General features: G+C 46.6%; 1 long non-coding RNA gene across 1 annotated transcript; it reads right to left on the minus strand.

The window, feature by feature from the left end:
• Positions 1-822: 822 nt before the first annotated feature.
• Positions 823-6,567, minus strand: LOC141056890 (uncharacterized). The gene is made up of 2 exons (XR_012221952.1): positions 5,117-6,567; positions 823-1,667 (listed from the first exon to the last, which is right to left on the minus strand). It is a non-coding gene; the product is annotated as an uncharacterized lncRNA (long non-coding RNA).
• Between the last annotated feature and the right edge of the window lie 2,799 nt (positions 6,568-9,366).

Here is a 9,366-nt window from a genome sequence, read left to right on the forward strand (position 1 = left end):
CCATATAAATTGCTCTCAATGTTGAAATGAGTGGGGAACCAAGTTCCAACTGGCATGAACTATGTAAGAAGGGTAATGGTCCAAAATATGTGCACGTTTTAAACCGGGCATGTTAATCTTCTCCATTGAGTCCTCAACTTGATTGAGGTCCATGACTAAATAGGGACAGTCCTATACAGCATGCAATCACTTCTGTGAAATGTGATCCCAGCCAACCGGGAATGTCTTAGCAATGAATCCGAATCCACCTTATTCACAAGCACTGCGCTAAACCAATCATGGCAGCAAATGGCTTCCTCAAAGAAGAAGTTAGTTTGAGTACTTCTGGTTTTAGTTCTTGCACTACTGGGTCAGCGCGCTTAGGTTTGTCCTAGGAGCAATAGCAGGAGAAGAAGTTCACAGGTTAGAAAAGTACAGTAGGTGTATGGTTAAGACATGCTCAAAGATAAAAACAAAGGTCTGGTGGAGTATTGAGAACCAGGCATGAGTTAGGAAGTAAGGACCAACCTAAAGTTAGAATCTGAAGACCCATATAGTAACATGGAATATTTGAGAAGGAACTCAGAACAGTATTAGGAATATTGCCTAAAATTGCTTACTGTTACGATCGCGGACGCAGTGTGGCTTACCCAGCCAACGGTCCCATGTTGTCGAACTATGACGATGAGGGGTATGCATCCCAGGTGATCGTGGAATGTGGACCACTGGACCACAGGGGGGACCCGGGACTACCCGGACTAGGGAAGGGTAGCGACCGGGGTCTGGGGCAGTTGAGCTTGTGGACAAGATGGCCACATGCAGGACTAAAAGACACCACACAACTTCAGGTATGAAGAAACATAAAGTTTACTCGAATAAAGCAAAAGACATGTAAATACCAGGTTCCCGGAATATGCATATCACGAAAGAAAGACATCTCAGGTTGACAGGTGAAGCAAGAGGTCATCACGGGTTGACGCAGTGCAGGGTCATCTGGCACATGTATACTAGGATGGCCTCTCTCTCAGGCCTCAGGCGTAGCACAGGTACAGCAGGAGAACATCAGACACCAACCTCAGGCAGATTTCAGATGATGGCTAGGGTCATCACGGGTTGATGCAGTCCAGGGTTATCTGGCTCGGGCATACTAGGATGGCCTTTCTCTCAGACCTCAGGCGTAGCACCGACACAGCAGGAGAGCATCAGACACTGACCTCAGGCAGCCTTCAGACAACGGCTGGAGCCATCACGGGTAAGGCCCCAGGGAAACGCAGGACATAAGAACATAAGCAAGACACGGATAGCACAGGTCCCGGAACGTTAGCACTACAGCACCGGGCATCGGCTGGTCAGGTCCAGGATTTGCTGGCGGGACCATCAAGGGGAAATAGAGCTGGAGACTCCCAGAAACCACGGAGGAGGAATCCATCCAGGAACACGAGCGGGACCAGCTCAAGAGCACAACTTGGACCACCGGAACCACGGACAGGACATCTGGACACAGGCTGGACATCGGAACACAGACAGGACATCAGGGCACAAGCCGGACATTAGGTCATCAGGAAGGACATCTAGACATCAGGACATCAAGGCACCAGGCGGACATCAGGTCTCAGACAGGACATCTGGACATCAGGACACCAGGCGGACATCTGGTCTCAGGCAGGACATCAGGACTCGGATCTCAGCTAGAACATCAGAACACTGGCATCAGACTCCGGACATCTGGCAGTGATCGGCAGGCTCCGGGCATCGGGCAGGGAAGGATAGGTTCCGCACATCTGGCGGAGGACGTCAGGCACCGGACATCTGTAAGTGGTCATCAGACGCCGGACATCAGGCTGCGGTCATCGGGCTCCGAACATCTGGCAGCGACCTGAAAAGGAACTCAAGCGGTCTGGTGCAAGCCCCGCCAGGTTGGACTGGAACCGGCCGGGGATTGCACCGAATGACAAGCTGAGCACAGAGTAGCAGAAACTCAGCAGACACACTGGACTCCTACTTCCAAGATGATCCCAGGTTAGATCACAGAAAATCAGTTAGCAAAGAGTCACAGTCACTGGGTACAGGGTTCAAGACACAGAAGGACTTCAAAAAGGGGAAGAAGGTGGACCCAGGCAACTATAGGCCGGTGAGTCTGACTTCTATACCAGGAAAGATCTTTGAACAAATTATTAAACAACATTTAAGTCAATACCTGGATAAGAATGAAGTGATCAAACAGAGTCAGCATGGGTTTGTAACTAATAAGTCATGTCAGACTAACTTAATTTCCTTCTATGACGGTATCACTGATTGGGTGGATCAAGGAAATGCTGTAGATATAGTATATCTTGACTTCAGCAAAGCATTTGACAAAGTCTCTCATACAATCCTTATTGAAAAAATGACTAAGTATGGAATGGACAAGGCAACTGTTAGGTGGATTCATAGCTGGCTTAGTGATCGGACCCAAAGAGTGGTCGTAAATGGCTGCACATCCAGTTGGAAGAATGTCTCAAGTGGGGTACCACAGGGCTCTGTCCTGGGCCCTGTATTGTTCAACATCTTTATCAACGATTTAGATGAAGGAATTGAGGGTAAACTGATTAAATTTGCTGATGACACAAAGCTAGGAGGGATAGCTAATACTAGAGAAGAGAGAGAGAGGATTCAAAAAGATTTAAATAAACTGGAGAAGTGGGCAGTAACTAACAGAATGGTTTTTAACAGGGAGAAATGCAAAGTACTACATCTGGGCAATAAAAATGAAAAAAGCATATATAGAATGGGAGGAATAGGGCTAAGTGACAGCACATGTGAAAAAGACTTGGGTATACTAATAGATCACAGACTGAATATGAGTCAACAGTGTGATGCAGCAGCAAAAAAAGGCAAATGCAGTTCTAGGATGTATTAACAGAAGCATACAGTCTAGATCACGTGAAGTCATTATTTCCCTCTACTCCTCTTTGGTCAGACGTCATCTGGAATATTGTGTCCAGTTTTGGGCACCACATTTTAAAAAAGACATCAACAAACTGGAGCAAGTTCAGAAAAGAGCGACCAGAATGGTGACCGGTCTGCAAACCCTGTCTTATGAGGAAAGGTTGCAGGATTTGGGAATGTTTAGTTTGCAAAAGAGAAGACTGAGAGGAGACTTAATTGCTGTCTACAAATATCTAAAGGGCTGTCACATTGTAGAAGGATCAACTTTATTCTCATTTGCACAAGGAAAGACTAGAAGCAATGGGATGAAACTGAATGGGAGGAGACACAGATTAGATATTAGAAAAAACTTTTTGACAGTTAGAGTGATCAATGAGTGGAACAGGCTGCCACGAGAAGTGGTGAGTTCTCCTTCAATGGAAGTCTTCAAACAGAGGCTGGACAGACATCTGACTGGGATGATTTAGCGAATCCTGCAGGGGGTTGGACCAGATGGCCCAGGAGGTCCCTTCCAACTCTACGATTCTATGATTCTAGGAACATAACACAGCAGGAACCAGGACTAGGACTTCATAACACAGCAGGAGTCAGGTCTAGGACTTCATAACACAGCAGGAATCAGGACAAGGACTTTGGTACCAACACATAAACAGGATAAGTACAGGAACTCAGACATCAGCTGTCCCAAAGCTGATAACAGACTGAACAGAAACAGATCTGGGTACTTCGCCCCCAGAGCAGGCAGAACACAGGCATCAGCTCACCTAGAACTGCAGGCAGGCAGGACAGGTGCTGAACACCAAACAGACATAGCAAAACTCAGAAACTTGATGAGAAGCTCTGGCAACACCCCACAGGGCGGGGAAACTTTTTATAGGAGCTGCCTCACAGCTATAGGCTGAAGCAGCAATTATAGCACACACCCATTCCTCATAAAAGCAGGGGAGGTGTGGCCACACGCACCTTAAGCACAGCCAAACACAAATCAGCATTGCAAAGGACACCTCGCACTGGCTGCAAGCCTGAACACACGTGATAAGTCATGCACAACTGCAGAGGACCTTGCAACCCATGGATAGCTTTCCACAGCGGCAGCCAGGGACCGCATAAGCGGGTGGTCATGCAGCACAGCGGAGCCACACGCATGTCCGGCTATGCAGCGGAGCCGGAAACTGAGCAGCATCCACACAGGTAATAGACAACAGCATTCCAGCTCATTAGAGGGGAAGGAGCGAAGGGTTAAAGCAGAGATATACAATGCAGAGTAATGCCGGGTGAACAGAGTACAAACACAGCGGCGTTACACTTACATTTTAAATTTAGACCTAGACTGAGCTTTAACTTCTGGCCCTAAGGTGACTTCAGCTCAATACCAGAAGGGTATGGGAAAGCAAGACATCCCAATTAGGATTTTTTATACACTTGTATTTCTTTTCTTTTTACTTTAACATTGTAAATGTTATTTTATTGTCTACCTGTCTTATTAGTTTCTTGATTTGCAGTGAAGTGCCTCCTAATAAGATTCTCATAACATTCTAGTTTGTAGATCGATTCACACAAAATATTTAAAGGGCATCATAAATACCTGGAACACACACAGAATCAGTCTGAAGAGGCTCATTACTTTACAAGGTGTGCACGTATAGTGGAGTTAACCACCACCTGGCAGACTTGTATGAGCAATGTTTCCTATTCCACATTTTCCCATTTCTCTATTAACTATTTTTTTTTATATTTTGCAGCCTATTTACAACGGAAAATGAACTTTTATCCAATGCTTTCTTCTGTGCACAGAGGTGTAGAGGCAGTGCGGTCTGTTCTCCACGACTCTGGATGGATTTCATTAAATATAGGAACTTTTGCAATATATAGTAATTGTGGATGGAATCACATCCCTGTGAATCATTCTACATCCCCCAGTGGTGAAATATAAGAAAAAAACAGACCGGGTTAATGGCCAAGAGTGTAACATTTAAAATCATTATAATAGCCTTGTAATGAAGATTCAGACCTCAGCCTTGGGCTAAACGTATAGAGGGTTGAATTTCCTCAATTTACGGTTACCACCCTATCTACGAACCCCACCCCTGAACTAATCAAACTCTAATGAACACATATATACTAAACTAAGAAATTTGAAGTAGAATAACTCTTTGAACAATTATTCCATTAAAAATATATAAATGTACTATTTTTTCATTATACTTACATGAGGACATTGGTAAATTGAGCTTCTGAATTTTCTGAAATGCTGTAGGTCTCCATGCCCAAACACCCTGCTTACAGTGAAGCATGGCAGTGGCTTGATAATGTCTACAATGAAGCATGGCGATGGCTTGGTGATGGCTAAAGTGAAACATGGCTGCGGCTTGAGGATGTCTTCAGTGAAGCTTGTTGGTTCCGTGATGTCTACAGTGAAGGGTAGTGGTGGTTTTGTGATTCCTGGAGTGAAGCATAGTAAGTGCTCCGTGATGGTGATGCCTACAGTGAGACATTACAGAAGTTGAAGGATGCCTGTAGGGAAGCAGAGCAGTGGCTCGGTGATGTCTTCAGTGAAGCATGGTGGAGGCATAGTGATGTCTACAGGGAAGCATGACTGTGGCTCTGTAATGCATACAGTTAAACAGAGCAGTGGTTTGGTGATGTCTTCAGGGAAGCATGTGTGGTACTAGCAGGTACGGAGGATGCAGCGTCGAGTCACGAGACAATTACGGTGCTTTTTAAAGATTCGTTTATGGGACTTAAGGGGACTTCCCTCAGTCACGGCCTGATCACCAAAACAGGGGTAACAGGTTGCCCACGCAGGGGCTCTAAACAAGCAAACATGGTAATGTAGAACACGACTACTCCCGGCAACAGCCGGTCACAATAGGGCCGCGGTGTGGCCGACTACGGGTCCTTAAGTCTAAAGTCTACTTAGCTGTCCCGACGTCCCTCGCCGTTCTGCTGACCTTTCGACGGAAGAGTTGCTGGGCCCCGTTGTTGAGGCGTTGATGAAAGCTTCGCGTGTTCCGGCGCGTTGATGACATGGGGGCCACGTGGGCCTCGGCGGAGTCCTTGGCTGGATAGGCCGCAGTCACCGGACTGGGGCAAGCGGCGGCGGTGAGGGGTGGCAAATGGCAGGCCACCTGCGCAGCTAACGGCTGTGACGGGGAGTTCGTGACCAGCAGAGGACCGACCCCTGGTGTGGACCGGGGCGGGGAAGTAGCCGCCAACAGCACTGTACCAGCTGCGGCCACTGGTGGGAGCGAGGCGGCTGCGGCGGGCTGGAGCGTGGAGGCAGCGGCCACGGGTGACCGCGGGTAGGCTGCAGCCGCTGGCTGAAGCGGGGAGGCGGTAGCGGCCACGGGCTGGAGCGTGGAGGCAGCGGCCGTGGGTGACCACGGATAGGCTGCAGCCGCTGGCTGAAGTGTGGAGGCGGCAGCGGCCATGGGCTGGAGCGTGGAGGCAAGTCTCGGCTGCTTGTCTTGGTGCCGTCCCCAGTCCTCAGTAAGCGTCTCGTCTCGCCCTGGTAATCTACACTTGCTGACAGTCGCTCCCACCGTCTCCAGCTGCCTCCGTGTCTGTCTGCTGACTCATTGTCCTGGGAATTCCCCTTCTGGGTTCCTATCTCTAAGTTGCTGTTGAGTCCTGAACTACTCCCCCCTGCCATCTTGTGGTTATTTCTAGGTACTGCATCCTCTTGTCTATCTTTCCCAGCTATTACCCTTCTGTCCCTGACAATCTCCATCCCTAGTGCATCAACCGCCGACCCGGACACTCGACGGGGACCCTCTCTCCCACTCATGGTCGTGGCTTGGTGATGCTTATTTTGAAGCATCGCAGAAGCTCAGCAATGCCTACAGTGAAGTATGTCAGTGCCTCTGGGGCAGTATTCTAGGGATTCAGTGATATCAACAGTGAAACATGACTGTGGCTTGGTGATGACTACGGTTAAGCTTGGCTGGGCCTTGGCGATATCTACACTGAAACATGACAGAGGCTCAATGATGCCTACAGTGAAGCATGGCATTGGCTCGGTGATGATCTAGCGCTGCTTTACTTTCTATGGCATTGAAAACCAGCAGTGTGTTGAGGGCAAGATCTATATAGCCAAGTATCAGGAACTCTTAATAAAAATCGTCATGCTTTTTGGGAAGAAGCTGAAGATTGGACGTCATTTGATCTGCCCACAGGACAATGATCCCAAGCATATCTCATGGTCCACCAAGGCTTTGCTTCAGAGTAAGTCCTAGAAGATTTGTCTGACTTGAACCTCATAGAAATCTTTTGTGGGATTGGAAGAAGGCAGTTGCCGAACTGGAGGTCATTGCCCATGAGGAATGGTTTATGATTTTTCATTAATGCTGCCAGAATCTTTTGTCTAGCTATGCATCACATTTGTAGCAAGTCAAAACAGCGAAAGGGGCTCTACTAAGTACTAAAGATACTTGTCGTGAAGGGGTGAATAATTTTGAGACTGAAACTACTGTAGACAGTAAAAGTGGCGTTTATGATTCATTTGGAGAAACCACTTGTAATGTTAGTTATTATGAGCTACGTAAATACCACAAGACTACTTCAAAAAGTTGCCAAGCCTATTTGTAATACAGACATTGTATTATGTGGCGGGAGGGCCCTAGGGCTCAGATGGACCTCCTTTACTGTAACTACACTGCTGAATTTCCATATCTCACATACACGCCTTACGGCAATTTCATAGTAAACCTTCATAAAAAAATGTTAAGAAAAAGGGACCTCTCATATTCATTAATCGTTTTTACTGATCAATGATGTATCTATATGTTTCTAGATGTTGGGGCAAGGTTCTTAGTGGAGGTACTCTAATTAGGCTACTTTCACACATCAGGTTTTTTCCAACAGGCAGGATCCGGCTATTGCTAGAAAAACCGGATCAGGCGAAATCAGGCGCCGGAACCGTTTTTCTCTCATTGAATTGTATTAGCGCCGGATCTCACCGCATTGCCTTCCGTTTCTTCCGGTTTTCGCCGGGTTTTTTTGATTCCGGCGTCTGGAAAAAACGTCTCTAGTAACGTTTTTTGTCTGCGGCAAAAAAACGGACAGCGCCGTTTTTTTTAAGTCTGTGCATGCTCAGATCCAACTGGCCAGCCCCCAGGAAACAGATATAAACCTGTTAGACAGATCAGTCAGAAAAATGGATCCGTTTCTTCAGTTCTCCAACATTTACGCCGGATCCGTTTTTTCTGAAAATAGCCGGATCCTTCCTGTCGGAAAAAAACTGATGTATGAAAGTAGCCTAAGAAAGACAAGTACCCCAAAGGACTGAATGGAACTTTGGCAAATATCCCGGACCCCACAGTTGACATTTGTTGACGATGTCATAGTGGTCTACTTACTGGTTTTGGATCTCCTGTTACTTTTGCCTTGTTTTGTGTATCTGATGTTTGAGGGCCACAACATTTTTAAAGATGCAAATTTTCAAAAGGAAATTAGCAGTTGCTTGCGCTGAATATCCATGGCAATGCACATGCCCCAGACTTCTGACAGGGTGCCTCGTATCTCCGGACAAGTTGGTGTCAACATGATGCCAAGACGGGTTAGATTTTGTGGTAGAGCAGGGAGCAATAGGCGCAGGTCCGAGCTGGCTCATTGACATCACCGCATTGCACTGCCTGTGTCGGCTAGCTCTGTGTGCAGGGGAGAAGAGGACTCGGTTGTTTAGATTAGGTGAATGTAAACTTTATTTTTTCATGGGCTTGTACAAAGGGGGCTTTACTGCTTTTGGTGGAAACACTCAGAGGGAGTCATTACTTTTTAAGGGAGCACTAACGGGACATTAATGAATTATAAAGGGGGACTCAGAAGGCATTATTTGTTTTAAGGGGCACTCAGTGGGCATTATTATTTTTAAGGGGGCACTCAGGGGCATTATTATTTTTAAGAGGGCACACAGGGGGCATTATTGTTTCAAGACGACACTAAGGGGACATCATTTTTTAGGAGGGCAGTGAGAGGGCACTAATTGTTTTAAAGGGTCCCTTAAGGGGAATTTATATTAGATTGGGGGGGCACTATACAATGATCCACCACGCCCTACACCAGTGCATACGTGGGTTTGCTTTTCAATTGTCTTTTAAATTTTATTAAATTTTCCTGTGATAACCATTTGTGATTAGTTTCTGTAATCAAAGCTAATCTTCGGGATTTTTGAGAAAAAAAAAATTCTCCTTCACCTTTTTAAAGTAAAACCTGGTTCCTGCAGATCGCTAGGGTTGAGGCAGCTCTTAGCCCAAATTATCATCTATTATCGCCAGAAGTCACAGCTAGCCAGACATGGTTGCTGCAGGTGAAATGTAGTATTTCATGGCAGATATTGAAATAAATGACCCAATGCGTAAGATTTGGACAGGCCATGTCCTCTAGAGCAGGAGACACTCTTTGGGTCTGTCTGTCTGGTTCATAGATGAGGGCCTCCCAGTGTATGTTGTCCATATGTTC

Source organism: Dendrobates tinctorius, unplaced genomic scaffold (assembly GCF_039654945.1).
Source record: "Dendrobates tinctorius isolate UK_male_01 unplaced genomic scaffold, ASM3965494v1 ptg000201l, whole genome shotgun sequence".
NCBI classification, from domain to species: Eukaryota; Metazoa; Chordata; class Amphibia; order Anura; family Dendrobatidae; genus Dendrobates; species Dendrobates tinctorius.